This window comes from Bufo gargarizans, chromosome 1 (genome assembly GCF_014858855.1).
Source record: "Bufo gargarizans isolate SCDJY-AF-19 chromosome 1, ASM1485885v1, whole genome shotgun sequence".
NCBI lineage: Eukaryota > Metazoa > Chordata > Amphibia > Anura > Bufonidae > Bufo > Bufo gargarizans.
Window position 1 is genome coordinate 751,831,812 of NC_058080.1, and position 19,815 is coordinate 751,851,626.

Sequence of the window (19,815 nt, forward strand, 5' to 3'; positions counted from 1 at the left end):
CAATTTCACGATATTATCAACAAAAATCTGTGCAAGAGTCTTAGCATTGGGCAGACTAGCTAACGATACAAAGTGAGCCATTTTACTAAAACTGTCAACAACCACCAAAATTACTTTTCCCGGAGGAACTCGGCAGATCTGTAATGAAGTCTATAGACAAGTGCGTCCAAGGACGAGACGGAATAGACAAAGGAAGAAGTGAACCAGCAGGTCGAGTATGAGCAACCTTTGACCGTGCACAGGTTTCACAAGCTGCCACGCAATCCTCAACGCTCTTACATAACCCGGGCCACCAGAACCTCCGGGACACAAGGTCAAAGGTGGACTTACCACCAGGATGTCCAGCAAGGAGAGTATTGTGATGTTCCTTGAATACCTTGTATCGCAGTCCTTCAGGAACAAACAACCTCCCTGAGAGGCAAGAACCAGGAGCCCCTTCCCCTCCTGGGCTCCCAACACCTCCATCTCCAATTCGGGGTACAGAGCGGAGACCACCACCCCATCAGCCAAAATTGGAGCAGGATCCTCTGAATCACATCCCCCAGGAAAACTGCTAGACAACGCATCTCGCCTGTCTAGGGTTCAGACCCTTGGCAGATTGCAGGTAAGCCAAATTCTTATGATCCATATATACTGTAACGTGGTGAGACGCCCCCTCCAACCAGTGACGCCATTCCTCAAAGGCCAATTTAATGGCCAGCAATTCTCTATCTCCTACATCATAGTTCCTCTCGGCGACCGAGAGCTTCTTGGGAAAAAAAGCACACGGAACCTATTTGCCAGGAGATGAACCCTGCGACAGCACTGCTCCAACCCCCACGGCCTCATCCGACCAGACAGAGACGTCGGCGCCCTTCTTAGTCATATCGGTCAGAGGTCTTACAAAGGTAAAATAGTTCAAAATACATTTTCTATAATAATTAGTAAACCCCAAAAAGTGCATCAAAGCTTTCTGATTCTCTGGTCGGTCCCATTCCAGAACCGCCCGGACCTTTTTGGGGTCCATACGAAAACCAGAGTCAGAAAGCAGATATCACAGAAACGGAAGCTCCTGCACAGAAAACACACATTTCTCCAATTTGGCATATAATTTATTCTCCCAAAGGATCGTCAAAACCTGTCTCATGTGATCCTGATGGGTCTTCAGATCAGGAGAGTAAATTAAAATGTCATCCAAGTAAACTACCACGAACCTCCCCACAAAATGATGGAAAATGTAATTGACGAATCGCTGAAATACCGCTGGCGCGTTCGTCAACCCAAAAGGCATAACCAGATTCTCGAAATGACCCTTGTGCGTGTTGAAGGCCATTTTCCACTCATCCCCTTCCTTGATTCTGATCAGATTGTAGGCCCCTCTCAAATCCAACTTGGAGAACACCTTGGCTCCAACAATCTGATCAAAAAGGTCGGAGATCAAAGGAAGGGGATACGGATCACGGACCGTAATACGGTTCAATTCCCGGAAATCCAGACAAGGTCTCAGCGATCCATCCTTTTTCTTTACAAAGAATAAACCTACTGCCACCGGAGACTAAGATGGCCTAATATGACCTTTTGCCAAACTCTCGGCAATATACTTCCACATGACCTCTCTTTCGGGTTGAGAAAGATTGTAAAGCCGAGACTTTGGCAACTTAGCCCCTGGGATGAGATTCACTGGACAATCATAGTCACGATGAGGGGGCAATTCCTGAGCCCCACCCTCCGAAAAGACATCCGCAAAATCTGAGAGATACTGAGGTAGAGCCGTAGTAGACACACCAGAGATAGATGTGCCAAGACAATTATCCGAACTAAATTCACTCCAACCAATGATCTGTCTTGCTTGCCAATCTATAATTGGGTTATGTTTTGTCAACCACGGTAACCCTAAGACTATAGGAGCGGGCAAGTCCTTCATGACAAAAAAAGACATGATCTCAACATGTGAATCACCCACCCTTAACTGAATACCATGAGCAATATGATTGAGACTCCTTTGAGAAAGAGGGGAAGAATCAATTGCAAAAAATGGAATCTCTCTTTCTAAAGTTCAAGTACTTAGCCCCAGATTTTGAAGAAAAAGAGAATCAATAAGGTTTACCCCAGCACCACAGTCAATGAATACTTCAACAAAAAATGTCTTGAGTCTAGCGCCACCATAGCTGGAAGGAGAAAACGAGTATTACAGGGAGCTTGCATACCTGCTTGCTCCACCACTCCATTCACGCTACCAAGAGTCAGGAAGTTTTTTTTTTTTCCTTTCTCATCAACATGCGGTTTAACAAAAGGACAAGCAAAAATAAAATGACCACTTTTCCCACAGTAGTAACATAGTTTATGCAATCTCCTAAAGTCTCTACTACCAGAACGGAAAGATACCTGACCCAGCTGCATGGGTTCCTCCCCTACCCCAGAGTTACATGTCATATCAACCTGGGAAGCAGGTGAGACGAAACCATTCACAGAAGGGATCCCTTGCGCGGAGGGAGTCTTACACCTCTCTCTAATACGTCTATCTAACCGTACTGCCAAAGACATTGCATTCTCCAAAGTATCTGGGTACTCATGAAAAGCAAGGGCATCTTTCAATCTCTCAGATAACCCCTGACAAAACTGACTACATAACGCGGAGTCATTCCACCCTGACTCGGTAGCCCATCTCCTAAACTCAACACAGTAAGCCTCTGCAGTATGTTCACTTTGTGATAAATTACGCAATTTAGATTCCGCCATCGAGACCCGATCTGGGTCATCATAAATTAATTTCAAGGCTTTAAAAAATTCCTCCACCAACCGGAGGGCCAGAGAACCTGGGCGGCAGAGAAAAAGCCCAGGATTGCGCGTCCCCTTTAAGCAGAGAAATGATTATACCAACCCTCTGACTTTCATCACCTGACGAAGATGGACGCAGCCGAAAATACAACTTGCATGACTTTTTTAAAGCGGATAAAGTCATCCACACCACCTTAAAACCGATCAGGAAGAGCAACCTTAGGTTCAAGGTTGGACTGACTCCCACCAGCGGAGCCATGAAGCAGAAAATTCTGACAAAGTGCAACAGCATTTCGGAGGTCAGCTACCTCCCAAGTTAATTCCTGAATGCGATCAACCAACAAATTAATTGACTCCATCTCAAGGCTGCTGCGAAAATGGCAGTCTAGGTTTTGGCGGGTTATAATGTCACGGCGGACAGGATATCAGATACACAGAAAAATAAACAAACATGTATCTAGGCAAGAAGCTGGGGATCAGGGTCACCTCCTGCCAAATCCCTACCAGCTCTCCCTATACTGCTATGCCCACGTTCAGACCCTTAAGGTGGGAATAACGTGTCCTCGTGCCTGGGCTGAAAATACCCGAAAATGCCTAAGATGGTGAAGGGGAATAGAGTCAGCCTGCTCCCTCAGAACCTGGAGGGGACAGGCGTCTCTCTAACAGCCTACAAATAAATAGAAAATCCACAGCACTCCTCAGTAGCTTGAGAAAGAACAGAGATGTTTGAAACTTTGCTATCCCTATGCTGCTGTTACCAATAAAGTAACCAGCTTTTTCATCAGAACTGAGGAGTGCTGTGGATTTTCTATTTATTTGTATACCTATGGGACCCCCAGCCAGGATCCCCATCCGCGAGCACTGTCTTATCTATTTTCCTACTGGCAACTGTCCCTAGATTGGGACCTGGAGTGCTGCTTAACCATTTTTTTTTTCTCTAACAGCCTAGACAGCAAACAACAAGAAAACTACAACCAACTTATCTTTTCTGAGCAGGAACAGCCAATCCTTCCTTCCTTGCTTTCACAGAGCCAGACAGAAGCTATAACCCACACGGAACACTGGGAGTGGGTGTAATTTGAACCAATGACCCCACCCAGTGCACCTGAAGGGAGGCGGATCTAGCTCGACTCCAAAACAAAAAACTAGACACATGCTGCTAATCTGGCAGACCTCCGCACGTAGCCCGAGCAGGGCATGACAGGATGGCCGAGCTGTTGAATCAGAATGTCAGCTCATTGCTGACACTCCGATTCTAACGGCAGACATCTGTGCAGATGTCCATCATTTTAACCCCTTCCATGCCGCGGTCCGTAGGGACTGCTGTATGGGAGAGGTGAAGAGGGAGGAAGCTTTTCTCCCTCCCCTTCCCCGTCTGCTCAGTTGTGGCAGACGGAAAAGGTTCCCATGGCAACAGGACGCCTTCTCAGGCATCCTGCTGTCCATGGTGCTGAACAGATCTGTGCTAAAGGCAGAGATCTGTTCAGACAAACTGTGAGTGAAATACAGTGCAGTACACTATATAGAGTACTGTACTGTATTATACAGACATCAGACCCACTGGATCTTCAAGAACCAAGTGGGTCAGAACCAAATGTTAAAAAAGTTAAAAAAAAAAAGTAAAAATTAAAAAAAAAACATTTATCCCTGATTAAAAAATAAATAAAAATTCCCTACACATGTTATATATCACCGCGTCCGTAACGACCCGATCTATAAAACGGTCATGTTACATTCCCCGCATGGTGAATGCCATAAAAAATAAAAACTATGATGAAATATAAATTTTGCTCACCTTACTTCCAAAAAAAGGTAATAAAAGTGATCAAAAAAGTCATATGTACGCCAAAATAGTACCATTCAAACTGTCGTCTCATCCCGCCTAAAAATGAGCCCCTACATAAGACAATGGCCCAAAAAATAAAAAAAACTATGGCTCTCAGACTATGGAGACACTAGAAATGTTTTGGGGTTTAAAAAATGATATTATTGTGTAAAATCTTAATAAATAAAAAAGGTACACATATTAGGTATTGCCGTGTCCGTAAGAACCTGCTCTATAAAAATATCACATGATCGAACCCCTCAGGTGAACAACGTAAAAATAAAAATGGTGTAAAAAAAGCCATAATTATGTCACCTTACTTCCAAAAAAAGGTAATAAAAGTGATCAAAAAAGTCATATGTACCCCAAAATCATACCATCTCATCCTGCAAAAAATGAGACCCTAACTAAGACAATCGCCCAAAAAATAAAAAAAACTATGGCTCTCAGACTACAGGGAGTGCAGAATTATTAGGCAAATGAGTATTTTGACCACATCATCCTCTTTATGCATGTTGTCTTACTCCAAGTTGTATAGGCTCGAAAGCCTACTACCAATTAAGCATATTAGGTGATGTGCATCTCTGTAATGAGAAGGGGTGTGGTCTAATGACATCAACACCCTATATCAGGTGTGCATAATTATTAGGCAACTTCCTTTCCTTTGGCAAAATGGGTCAAAAGAAGGACTTGACAGGCTCAGAAAAGTCAAAAATAGTGAGATATCTTGCAGAGGGATGCAGCACTCTTAAAATTGCAAAGCTTCTGAAGCGTGATCATCGAACAATCAAGCAGTTTCATTCAAAATAGTCAACAGTGTCGCAAGAAGCGTGTGGAAAAACCAAGGCGCAAAATAACTGCCCATGAACTGAGAAAAGTCAAGCGTGCAGCTGCCAAGATGCCACTTGCCACCAGTTTGGCCATATTTCAGAGCTGCAACATCACTGGAGTGCCCAAAAGCACAAGGTGTGCAATACTCAGAGACATGGCCAAGGTAAGAAAGGCTGAAAGACAACCACCACTGAACAAGACACACAAGCTGAAACGTCAAGACTGGGCCAAGAAATATCTCAAGACTGATTTTTCTAAGGTTTTATGGACTGATGAAATGAGAGTGAGTCTTGATGGGCCAGATGGATGGGCCCGTGGCTGGATTGGTAAAGGGCAGAGAGCTCCAGTCCGACTCAGACGCCAGCAAGGTGGAGGTGGAGTACTGGTTTGGGCTGGTATCATCAAAGATGAGCTTGTGGGGCCTTTTCGGGTTGAGGATGGAGTCAAGCTCAACTCCCAGTCCTACTGCCAGTTTCTGGAAGACACCTTCTTCAAGCAGTGGTACAGGAAGAAGTCTGCATCCTTCAAGAAAAACATATTTTCATGCAGGACAATGCTCCATCACACGCGTCCAAGTACTCCACAGCGTGGCTGGCAAGAAAGGGTATAAAAGAAGAAAATCTAATGACATGGCCTCCTTGTTCACCTGATCTGAACCCCATTGAGAACCTGTGGTCCATCATCAAATGTGAGATTTACAAGGAGGGAAAACAGTACACCTCTCTGAACAGTGTCTGGGAGGCTGTGGTTGCTGCTGCACGCAATGTTGATGGTGAACAGATCAAAACACTGACAGAATCCATGGATGGCAGGCTTTTGAGTGTCCTTGCAAAGAAAGGTGGCTATATTGGTCACTGATTTGTTTTTGTTTTGTTTTTGAATGTCAGAAATGTATATTTGTGAATGTTGAGATGTTATATTGGTTTCACTGGTAAAAATAAATAATTGAAAAGGGTATATATTTGTTTTTTGTTAAGTTGCCTAATAATTATGCACAGTAATAGTCACCTGCACACACAGATATCCCCCTAAAATAGCTAAAACTAAAAACAAACTAAAAACTACTTCCAAAAATATAATCAGCTTTGATATTAATGAGTTTTTTTGGTTCATTGAGAACATGGTTGTTGTTCAATAATAAAATTAATCCTCAAAAATACAACTTGCCTAATAATTCTGCACTCCCTGTATGGAGACACTAAAATGATTTTTTTTGGCTTCAAAAATGATATTATTGCGTAAAACTTAAATAAATTTAAAAAAGTAAACATATTAGGTATCCCTGCGCCCGTAACAACCTGCTCTATAAAAATAGTACATGATCTAATCTGTCAGATTAACGTTGTAAATAATAAAAAATAAAAAATGTGCCAAAACAGGTATTTTTTGGCAAATTTTTAATTTTTATCCATTTTTTCCCGTAACAAAGCAAGGGTTAACAGCCAAACAAAACTCAATATTTAGAAGAATTAGTAAGAGGGGCACACCTGCATCCGGAAATCACACAGAGCACTAGCCAATGGTGTTGCTAAATTATTTATTAGATATAACCATGAAATTCAAATAAATAGACGGTACCTCTATTAAAAACAATAAAATTGACATAAAATACGTACAATAATAACTGCTAAAATTGGTGTAACCGAACTAAAAAGTTAATTATGATTGCTGACAGTCTTGTCGGTGACTGTTGGAGCGTGGCCAATAAGTTATTTGGTTGAGTCACCGGTTTTTTTTGCACTTGCAAAGTGCGTGGTTCCCCTATATATCCGCGGTTTTGAAAAAGTTCCAATGTAGCTGATGTTTTACAAATGAGTATGATTTCCTCTCAATTTATTGAACATATATTCGCGGCTATAGCATATTTGTCTGCTATTACACCGTAGTCTATTCAAGCTAGGTTACTCACTGTTTGAAGCGATAAGGTTTGCAAGTATTCGTGCCTGGCGTAGCGTCCCACGTGTTGCAGCACAGATAGTCTTACCTCCGATCTGTTCTTGAGGTGAGTGGACAAACTTTCAAGGTTAGGAACAGTCTGCTAGACGCTGGGGTCTGTAGGTGGTTAAACCCTCTTTAGTGATCAGCGTTACCTCGGGTCTATTCGTTCTAGACACGGCAGGACTCTTGTTCCTTCCTATAAAACATTCAGGAGCGCTCCAGAAATTCACAGTTTCTTCCTTTGTATACACCAGACGTTTCTTCCTTCTTGTATACACCAGACGCGTTTCGGAGTTAACAAAGACTCCTTCCTCAGTGGTCAAGTCTCATCTGTTGTATGGTGGTTTATACAGGTCCTTCTAAAAAAAATTGCATATTGTGATAAAGTTCATTATTTTCTGTAATGTACTGATAAACATTAGACTTTCATATATTTTAGATTCATTACACACAACTGAAGTAATTGAAGCCTTTTATTGTTTTAATATTGATGATTTTGGCATACAGCTCATGAAAACCCCAAATTCCTATCTAAAAAAATTAGCATATTTCATCCGACCAATAAAAGAAAAGTGTTTTTAATACAAAAAAAGTCAACCTTCAAATAATGATGTTCAGTTCTGCACTCAATACTTGGCCGGGAATCCTTTTGCAGAAATGACTGCTTCAATGCGGCGTGGCATGGAGGCAATCAGCCTGTGGCACTGCTGAGGTGTTATGGAGGCCCAGGATGCTTCGATAGCGGCCTTAAGCTCATCCAGAGTGTTCGGTCTTGCGTCTCTCAACTTTCTCTTCCCAATATCCCACAGACTCTCTATGGGGTTCAGGTCAGGAGAGTTGGCTGGCCAATTGAGCACAGTAATACCATGGTCAGTAAACCATTTACCAGTGGTGTTGGCACTGTGAGCAGGTGCCAGGTCGTGCTGAAAAATGAAATCTTCATCTCCATAAAGCTTTTCAGCAGATGGAAGCATGAAGTGCTCCAAAATCTCCTGATAGCTAGCTGCATTGACCCTGCCCTTGATAAAACACAGTGGACCAACACCAGCAGCTGACATGGCACCCCAGACCATCACTGACTGTGGGTACTTGACACTGGACTTCAGGCATTTTGGCATTTCCCTCTCCCCAGTCTTCCTCCAGACTCTGGCACCTTGATTTCCGAATGACATGCAAAATTTGCTTTCATCCGAAAAAAGTACTTTGGACCACCGAGCAACAGTCCAGTGCTGCTTCTCTGTAGCCCAGGTCAGGCGCGTCTGCCGCTGTTTCTGGTTCAAAAGTGGCTTGACCTGGGGAATGCGGCACCTGTAGCCCATTTCCTGCACATGCCTGTACACGGTGGCTCTGGATGTTTCTACTCCAGACTCAGTCCACTGCTTCCGCAGGTCCCCCAAGGTCTGGAATCGTTTCTTCTCCACAATCTTTCTCAGGGTCCGGTCACCTCTTCTCGTTGTGCAGCGTTTTCTGCCACACTTTTTCCTTCCCACAGACTTCCCACTGAGGTGCCTTGATACAGCGCTCTGGGAACAGCCTATTCGTTCAGAAATTTATTTCTGTGTCTTACCCTCTTGCTTGAGGGTGTCAATGATGGCCTTCTGGACAGCAGTCAGGTCGGCAGTCTTACCCATGATTGCGGTTTGGAGTAATGAACCAGGCTGGGAGTTTTTAAAAGCCTCAGGAATCTTTTGCAGGTGTTTAGAGTTAATTAGTTGATTCAGATGATTAGGTTAATAGCTCGTTTAGAGAACCTTTTCATGATATGCTAATTTTTTTAGATAGGAATTTTGGGTTTTCATGAGCTGTATGCCAAAATCATCAATATTAAAACAATAAAAGGCTTGAACTACTTCAGTTGTGTGTAATGAATCTAAAATATATGAAAGTCTAATGTTTATCAGTACATTACAGAAAATAATGAACTTTATCACAATATGCTAATTTTTTTAGAAGGACCTGTAGAGTCCTGGGCCAATCTTCTCATTAGGATTGTTACGTCATCTTAGGGTGAACCCGAAACTCTGGGTCTGACTTGCCTGGCCATTTAATACTTTGTATAAAGTTGGTTACATAAAGGTTATAAATATGTTAAAACATAACTAAAAATATTTGTAACAAGTGAGGTTAGGGGGCGGCACCACTACTCCGGCTGAGCGCACATTGAATCAAATGCTGTGCGTGGCTGGAGAGGACACACACGATCGGTGGTGCTCAGCTGTACAGGTAAGATGCGATATAGAAGTGATGTAGAGCAGAACAAAAACAGCGGCACTCACCCGTGTGTAGTCAAAAAATCAGCAGCTTTATTAATCCGAAGTTACATCAGGCAGGGGGCGGACAATTCAGAAGCACTCAATGAACAGCGGCGGCCGTTTCGCGCTACATGCGCTTCTTCTGGCTGTGCGTCAATGCGTGCTTGCGCATCGCTCCTTTTAAATGCTGACGCAGGCCGTTGTCATGGAAATTGACAAGCCGGATTGCGTCTGCATAAAGGAGATGACTGAAACGGGATACATATAAAAACAATAAGTGTGGTGGCCAAGGAATATGTACAAATTGAGCAATGAAATTCTATATACTAGGGCATTACAAAAAGGGCTTAGATCGTTCCTGTCATTGAGTCCAAGTTCCCCTAAGGCTTGTGTACGCAATATCCACTTAGCTTCTCTCTGCAGGAGGAGGCGATGTCTGTCTCCCCCTGCAAAAGGAGTGGACACGGTTTCCAGGCCAGAGAAGGAAATACAACTGGTATCACCATCATGGACACTTCTAATGTGTTCTATGAACCTAAGACACCCTTTCCCTGTCTTGATGGAATTAAAATGTTCCCTCACACGTTCAAAAAGACATCTGATAGTTTTACAGATGTAAAAACGTCCACATGTGCACAATAATAAATATACTAAATAAGTACTCCGACAGTTAATGAAGGTATTGACTGTGTGGTGAATACTCTTTTTCTGGGAATTATTAGTGCACAGTGAACAGTTTCCACACCTGTAGTTGCCTTTTGGAAGGTTACTTTTGAGCCAATTCTTGCTCTTATCTGTTTGAAATCTGCTCCTAACGAGTTTGTCTTTGACAGTGTGGCTCCTTCTAAAGGAGATTAGGGGTCTCTGTCCTGTCAGCTCATTTAGAGTTGCGTCCCTCCTCAAAACATCCCAATTCTTAAATATGACTGATCGAATACGATCAGCCATTAACTGTCGGAGTACTTATTTAGTATATTTATTATTGTGCACATGTGGACGTTTTTACATCGGTAAAACTATCAGATGTCTTTTTGAACGTGTGAGGGAACATTTTAATTCCATCAAGACAGGGAAAGGGTGTCCTAGGTTCATAGAACACATTAGAAGTGTCCATGATGGTGATACCAGTTGTATTTCCTTCTCTGGCCTGGAAACCGTGTCCACTCCTTTTGCAGGGGGAGACAGACATCGCCTCCTCCTGCAGAGAGAAGCTAAGTGGATATTGCGTACACAAGCCTTAGGGGAACTTGGACTCAATGACAGGAACGATCTAAGCCCTTTTTTGTAATGCCCTAGTATATAGAATTTCATTGCTCAATTTGTACATATTCCTTGGCCACCACACTTATTGTTTTTATATGTATCCCGTTTCAGTCATCTCCTTTATGCAGACGCAATCCGGCTTGTCAATTTCCATGACAACGGCCTGCGTCAGCATTTAAAAGGAGCGATGCGCAAGCACGCATTGACGCACAGCCAGAAGAAGCGCATGTAGCGCGAAACGGCCGCCGCTGTTCAATGCGTGCTTCTGAATTGTCCGCCCCCTGCCTGATGTAACTTCGGATTAATAAAGCTGCTGATTTTTTGACTACACACGGGTGAGTGCCGCTGTTTTTGTTCTGCTCTACATAACTAAAAATATATTATTATTAAAAGTGGTATCTGCTACACATTGGCTTAGCTTAATATATATATACACACTCACCTAAAGAATTATTAGGAACACCTGTTCTATTTCTCATTAATGCGATTATCTAGTCAACCAATCACATGGCAGTTGCTTCAATGCATGTAGGGTTGTGGTCCTGGTCAAGACAATCTCCTGAACTCCAAACTGAATGTCAGAATGGGAAAGAAAGGTGATTTAAGCAATTTTGAGCGTGGCATGGTTGTTGGTGCCAGACGGGTCGGTCTGAGTATTTCACAATCTGCTCAGTTACTGGGATTTTCACGCATAACCATTTCTAGGGTTTACAAAGAATGGTGTGAAAAGGAAAAAACATCCAGTATGCGGCAGTCCTGTGGGCGAAAATGCCTTGTTGATGCTAGAGGTCAGAGGAGAATGGGCCGACCGATTCAAGCTGATAGAAGAGCAACGTTGACTGAAATAACCACTCGTTACAACCGAGGTATGCAGCAAAGCATTTGTGAAGCCACAACACGCACAACCTTGAGGCGGATGGGCTACAACAGCAGAAGACCCCACCGGGTACCACTCATCTCCACTACAAATAGGAAAAAGAGGCTACAATTTGCATGAGCTCACCAAAATTGGACTGTTGAAGACTGGAAAAATGTTGCCTGGTCTGATGAGTCTCGATTTCTGTTGAGACATTCAAATGTCCGAATTTGGCGTAAACAGAATGAGAACATGTATCCATCATGCCTTGTTACCACTGAGCAGGCTGGTGGTGGTGGTGTAATGGTGTGGGGGATGTTTTCTGGGCACACTTTAGGCCCCTTAGTGCCAATTGGCCATCGTTTAAATAGCACGGGCTACCTGAGCATTGTTTCTGACCATGTCCATCCCTTCATGACCACCATGTACCCATCCTCTGATGGCTACTTCCAGCAGGATAATGCACCATGTCACAAAGCTCGAATAATTTCAAATTGGTTTCTTGAACATGACAATGAGTTCACTGTACTAAAATGGCCCCACAGTCACCAGATCTCAACCCAATAGAGCATCTTTGGGATGTGGTGGAACGGGAGCTTCGTGCCCTGGATGTGCATCCCTCAAATCTCCATCAACTGCAAGATGCTATCCTATCAATATGGGCCAACATTTCTAAAGAATGCTATCAGCACCTTGTTGAATCAATGCCACGTAGAATGAAGGCAGTTCTGAAGGCAAAAGGGAGTCCAACACCGTATTAGTATGGTGTTCCTAATAATTCTTTAGGTGAGTGTATATGTATATATATAAAAAAAAAAAATTATATATATATTGCTTAAAAAGGTGGGATGCGATTTTTATATGCTTAATATCTTCAGGACTGACTGGTCATGCGGAATGCCAGGTGCATTGTGCACTTTATAAAAACAAAAATTATTCTTTAGATAGCGCTACCTGCGCGTTATTCATGTGCAATTTTTATTTAGAGTGTGATTTTATGTGAAGTGCGATTTTTCAGGTGTATGCATTTTATTAAAAAAATAAGATAAAACGCAAACAATTTAGGTGATAACTGAATAGGAATAGTGATATTGTATATTGCACAATATCCTACTGTGTATATTTATGCTTAACCAGTCTATTGTCCCTTGAGTTCCTATACTGAGTTTTCTACATTACAGAAGGACAATAGTCGCGGTTAGTATTTGTCTGCAGACTTATGTAATTGAGCATTTAGCATTTTATCAAAGAAATTGAATTGTATAGGGTGAGAGGCGGATCCTGTATCCGGATTGTACTAGGGTTAACATCTGCACCCTACAGGAAACCAAATACATCCAATTCTGCATTTAATCCCTGGGGGAGGATGGCATTAAATTCAAATGTTTTCCTAGATTCCATCCGTGACATTTTACTTATATGATCCCCCCCTCTCCAATGTATGTTCACCTTCTCCAAGGCTACAAACATCATTCCTTTTGGGTCCTGATTGTGTGACGTCTTAAAGTGAAGTGACAAAGTATGTTTGTGATATCCTTTTTTTATATTTGCAATATGCTCGGCAATGCGTTTTTTCAAAGTTCTTTTAGTTCTGCCCACATACTGTTTCTTACATGGGCATTGTATGATATATATAACGCTCTCCGTATTGCATGTCAGGAATTCTCTGATTTTATGTATATGGCTATTGCTGGTGGATTTGACCTCGATAGTTTTTTTTTTTTAGAGAATGTGGTGGATTTACATCCCATGCATGAGCCACATCTATACAAACCTGAGAGTCCCATCCATTTTTTTTTATTGTTTTTTTTTTTTTAACGATTTATTAGTGATGGTAGGGGCCACCAACAAACCTAAGTTTGGAGCCTTAGTGAAGGTAATTTGAGGTTTGTTGGGCAGTATATGTCCTATTGTTTGTCTTTGACAATATGATGCCAATGTTTATTAATTATGTACCTGATCTTTTTATATTGTGAATTGAATGGCAATATTAGTCTTATATTAGCCCTATATTGTATATGCCCTCATCATCTCCCGCCTAGACTACTGCAACATTCTCCTCTGTGGCCTTCCATCTAGCACTCTCGCACCCCTCCAATCTATCCTCAACTCTGCTGCCCGACTAATCCACCTCTCACCCTATTACTCCTCTGCCTCTCCCCTTTGCCAATCCCTTCACTGGCTCCCCATTACCCAACGAATCCACTTCAAAATACTTACAAATACATACAAGGCCGTCCATAACCTGTCCCCTCCCTACATCTCTGAGCTACTTTCCCGAAATACATCCCCACACGCACTCTCCCATCCTCACAAGACCTCCTTCTCTCCTCTCCTCTTATTGCCTCTTCCCACAATCGACTCCAGGATTTCTCCCGTGCATCCCCCATACTCTGAAACTCGCTACCCCAACATATCAGACTCTCACCTACAGTGGAATCCTTCAAAAGAAACCTGAAAACCCACCATTTCAGACAAGCCTACAACCAGTGACCCTGCTGCCTCTATACCGCCATGACCAACTTAACCCACACCTACTGTGTCCTTCTCCCATACCATGTAGATTGTAAGTCCTCACGGGCAGGGCCCTCTCTCCTTCTGTGCCAGTTTGTAACACTCATTCTGTTTATGATTAGTGCAATTGTCTGTATCATGTATGTGCACCGCTTATCGTATGTACAGCGCTATGGAATGAATGGCGCTTTAATAATAAATAATAATAATAATAATATATTGTCATTTGGGCTGGGTTTTGGTGCTTCCAATTTATCCGTAAAAAATGTATTCCGATCTAATTTGCGAACTGTTCCTAGAGAGGATTCTAATATTTCCAATGGGTATTTTTTCTGTAAAAATTGATCCCTTAGTTTTATGGCTTCTTCCTCAAATTTTTCTTGTTTGGAACAGTTCCTTTTAATGCGTCTAAATTGACCCGAAGGTATATTTACCAGCCATTGTGGTAAATGGCAGCTGTTGTATAGTATGTAGCTATTTTTTTACGTTGGCTTTTGGTAAGTGCTACATATTAGGACCCAAAAGGAATGATGTTTGTAGCCTTGGAGAAGGTGAACATACATTGGAGAGGGGGGGGATCATATAAGTAAAATGTCACGGATGGAATCTAGGAAAATATTTGAATTTAATGCCATCCTCCCCCGGGGATTAAATGCAGAATTGGAGGTATTTGGTTTCCTGTAGGGTGCAGATGTTAACCCTAGTACAATCCGGCTACATCCGCCTCTCACCCTATACAATTCCATTTCTTTGATAAAATGCTAAATGCTCAATTACGTAAGTCTGCAGACAAATACTTACCGCAACTAGACGAACTATTGTCCTTCTGTATATGTAGAAAACTCTGTATAAGAACTCAAGGGACAATAGACTGGTTAAGCATAGATATACACAGTAGGATATTGTGTAATATACAATATCACTATTCCTATTCAGTTATCACCTAAATTGTTTGCGTTTTATCTTATTTTTTAATAAAACGCATACACATGAAAAATCGCACTTCACATAAAATCGCACTCTAAATAAAAATTGCACATTAATAACGTGCAGGTAGCGCTATCTAACGAATACACATTTTTTATAAAATGCACAATGCACCTGGCATTCCGCATGACCAGTCAGTCCTGAAGATATTAAGCATATAAAAATCGCATCCCACCTATAAAGGTTTTTTAAGCAATATATATATATATCGTAAGCTAAGCCAATGTGTAGCAGATACCACTTTTAATAATAATATATTTTTTGTTATGTTTTAACATATGTATAACCTTTATGTAACCAACTTTATACAAAGTATTAATAGGCCAGGCAAGTCAGACCCAGAGTTTCGGGTTCACCCTAAGATGACGTTACAATTCTAATGAGAAGATTGGCCCAGGACTATATAAACCACCATACAACAGATGAGACTTGACCACTGAGGAAGGAGTCTTTGTTAACTCCGAAACGCGTCTGGTGTATACAAGTCTCAAAGGAAGAAAAAACCGCAGCATACAACCTGCGGATCATCTGTGAATTTCTGGAGCGCTCCTGAATGTTTTATAGGAAGGAACAAGAGTCCTGCCGTGTCTAGAACGAATAGACCCGAGGTAACGCTGATCACTAAAGAGGGTTTAACCACCTACAGACCCCAGGGTCTAGCAGACTGTTCCTAACCTTGAAAGCTTGTCCACTCACCTCAAGAACAGATCAGAGGTAAGACTATTTATGCCGCAACACGTGGGATGCCACGCCAGGCACGAATACTTGCAAACCTTATCGCTTCAAACAGTGAGAAACCTAGCTTGAATAGACTATGGTGTAATAGCAGACGAATATGCTATAGCCGCGAATATACACTCACCTAAAGAATTATTAGGAACACCTGTTCTATTTCTCATTAATGCGATTATCTAGTCAACCAATCACATGGCAGTTGCTTCAATGCATGTAGGGTTGTGGTCCTGGTCAAGACAATCTCCTGAACTCCAAACTGAATGTCTGAATGGGAAAGAAAGGTGGGCTACAACAGCAGAAGACCCCACCGGGTACCACTCATCTCCACTACAAATAGGAAAAAGAGGCTACAATTTGCACGAGCTCACCGAAATTGGACTGTTGAAGACTGGAAAAATGTTGCCTGGTCTGATGAGTCTCGATTTCTGTTGAGACATTCAAATGGTAGAGTCCGAATTTGGCGTAAACAGAATGAGAACATGTATCCATCATGCTTGTTACCACTGTGCAGGCTGGTGGTGGTGGTGTAATGGTGTGGGGGATGTTTTCTGGGCACACTTTAGGCCCCTTAGTGCCAATTGGCCATCGTTTAAATGCCACGTGCTACCTGAGCATTGTTTCTGACCATGTCCATCCCTTCATGACCACCATGTACCCATCCTCTGATGGCTACTTCCAGCAGGATAATGCACCATGTCACAAAGCTTGAATCATTTCAAATTGGTTTCTTGAACATGACAATGAGTTCACGGTACTAAAATGGCCCCCACAGTCACTAGATCTCATCCCAATAGAGCATCTTTGGGATGTGGTGGAACGGGAGCTTCGTGCCCTGGATGTGCATCCCTCAAATCTCCATCAACTGCAAGATGCTATCCTATCAATATGGGCCAACATTTCTAAAGAATGCTATCATCACCTTGTTGAATCAATTCCACATAGAATTAAGGCAGTTCTGAAGGCAAAAGGGGGTCCAACACCGTATTAGTATGGTGTTCCTAATAATTCTTTAGGTGAGTGTATGTTCCATAAATTGAGAGGACATCATACTCATTTGTAAAACATTGGCAACTTTTTCAAAACCGCGGATATAAAGGGGAACCACGCACTTTGCAAGTGCAATAAAACCGGTGACTCAACCAACTAACTTATTGGCCACGCTCCAACAGTCACCCACAAGACTGTTGGCAATCATAATTAACTTTTTAGTTCGGTTACACCAATTTTAGCAGTTATTAATGTACGTATTTTATGTCATTTTTATTGTTTTTAATAGAGGTACTGTCTATTTGATTTGAATTTCATGGTTATATCTAATAAATAATTTAGCAACACCATTGGCTAGTGCTCTGTGTGATTATCGGATGCAGGTGTGCCCCTCTTACTAATTCTTCTAATTTATTCTCCTTCAAAGATTGGGGTTATCTTTTTCAGGGGGAGCACCCATTCATTGTCAATTGGAGGGTGAGCCATCCCAACCCACTAGAACATTAAAACTCAATATTGGTTGCCCTGATTCTTTAGTTTACAGAAACACCCCATATGTGGTTGTAAACCTCTGTATGGGCACACGGCAGGGCGCAGAAGGAAAGGAATGCCATATGGATTTTGGAAGCCAGTTTTTGCTGGACTTGTTTTTTTTACACCATGTCCCATTTGAAGCCCCCCTGATGCACCCCTAGAGTAGAAACTCAAAAAAGTGATCCCATTTAAGAAACTACACCCCTTAAGGTATTCAAAACCGATTTTACAAACTTTGCTAACCCTTTAAGTATTCCACAAGAGTCAATGGCAAATGGAGATGAAATTTCATGAATTTCTATTTTTTGTTACTTATCCCGTAGTTTCCAAAATGGGGTCACGTTTTTAGAGTTTCTACTCTAGGAGTGCATCAGGGGGCTTCAAATGGGACATGGTGTAAATAAACCAGTCCAGCGAAATCTGCCTTCCAAAAACCACACGGCGATCCTTTCCCTCTACGCCCTGATGTGGGGCCGTAGAGTGGTGTACGACCACATATCTGGTGTTTCTGTAAACCGCAGAGTCAGGGCAATAAATATAGAGTTTTGTTTGGCTGTTAACCCTTGCTTTGTTAGTGGGAACAAAATGGATTAAAATGGAAAATTTGGCAAAGAAATTTAAATTCTGAAATTTCATCTCCATTTGCCATCAACTCTTGTGGAACACCTAAAGGGTTAACAATGTTTGTAAAATCAGTTTTGAATTTCAGAATCGCCTGGATAAGTAAAAGCGTTTTAAAGTTATCACCACATAAAGTGACACTGGTCAGATTTGCAAAGATGCAAAAGTCCTTAAGGTGAAATAGGGCTGAGTCCTAGGGGTTAAGGACCAGGCCATCTTGTGCAAATCTGACCAGTGTTACTTTAAGTGGTGATAACTTTAAAACTCTTTCACTTATCCAGGCCATTCTGAGATTGTTTTTTCGTCACATACATTTTTTGTACTTCATGACAAAAAATTTGCTAATCTCCAAGTTTCAATTTCTCTACTTCTATAATACATAGTAATACCTCCAAAAATAGTTATTACTTTACATTCCCCATATGTCTACTTCATGTTTGGATCATTTTGGGAATGACATTTTAGTTTTTGGGGACGTTACAGGGCTTAGAAGTTTAGAAGAAAATCTGGAAATTTTTCAGAAATTTTCAAAAACCCAATTTTTAGAGACCAGTTCAGGTCTGAAGTCACTTTGTGAGGCTTACATAATAGAAACCACCCAAAAATGACCCCATTCTAGAAACTACACCCTTCAAGGTATTCAAACTGATTTTACAAACGTCGTTAACCCTTTAGGTGTTCCACAAGAGTTAATGGCAAATAGAGATAAAATTTCAAAATTTTAATTTTTGGGCAAATTTTCCATTTTAATCCATTTTTTCCAGTAACAAAGCAGGGGTTAACAGTCCAAACAAAATGCTATATTTATTGCCACGATTATGTAGTTTGCAGGAACACCCCATATGTGTCCGTAATCTACTGTACGGGCACACAGTAGGGCGTAGAGCAGGCATGTCCAAACTGCGGCCCTCCAGCTGTTGCAAAACTACAACTCCCAGCATGCCTGGATAGCTTACAGCTATTAGGGAATGCTGGGAGTTGTAGTTTTGCAACAGCTGGAGGGCCGCAGTTTGGACATGCCTGGTGTAGAGGGAAAGGTGCGCCGTGTGGTTTTTGGAAGGCAGATTTTGCTGGACTGGTTTATTTACACCATGTCCCATTTGAAGCCCCCCTGATGCACCCCAAGAGTAGAAACTCCATAAAAGTGACCCCATTTTGGAAACTACGGGATAAGGTGTCAGTTTTGTTGGGACTCTTTTTAGGGTATATAAGATTTTTGGTTGCTCTATATTCCATTTTTGTGAGGCAAGGTTACCAAAAATTGCCATAAACTGTTGGGGAACACCTAAAGGGTTAATAAAGTCTGTAAAATCAGTTTTGAATACCTTGAGGGGTGTAGTTTCTTAGATGGGGTCGCTTTTATGGAGTTTCTACTCTAGGGGTGCATCAGGGGTTCTTCAAAAAAAGGCCATCAAAATCTGCCTTCCAGAAACCACACAGCATCCCTTTCCTTCTGCGCCCTGCCGTTTGGTCATACAGCAGTTTACATCCACATATGGGGTGCTTATGTAAACTGCAGAATAAGGGTAATAAATATTAGTTTTGTTTGGCTGTTAACCTTTGCTTTGTTACTGGGAAAAAAACTGATTAAAATTGCTGTTTTGGCACTGTTTTTATTTAATATTTTTGACCGTGTTCCTCTGAGGGGTTATGTCATGGGGTATTTTTATAGAGCAGATTCTTACGGACGCGGCGATACCTAATATGTCTACTTT

At 41.9% G+C, this 19,815-nt stretch overlaps 1 protein-coding gene across 1 annotated transcript in view; it reads right to left on the reverse strand.

The window, feature by feature from the left end:
• The window catches only part of LOC122925098 (oocyte zinc finger protein XlCOF6-like), an 818,943-nt gene that overhangs the window by 642,214 nt on the left and 156,914 nt on the right, over positions 1 to 19,815 (reverse strand). The gene's annotated exons all lie outside the window — the stretch shown is intronic.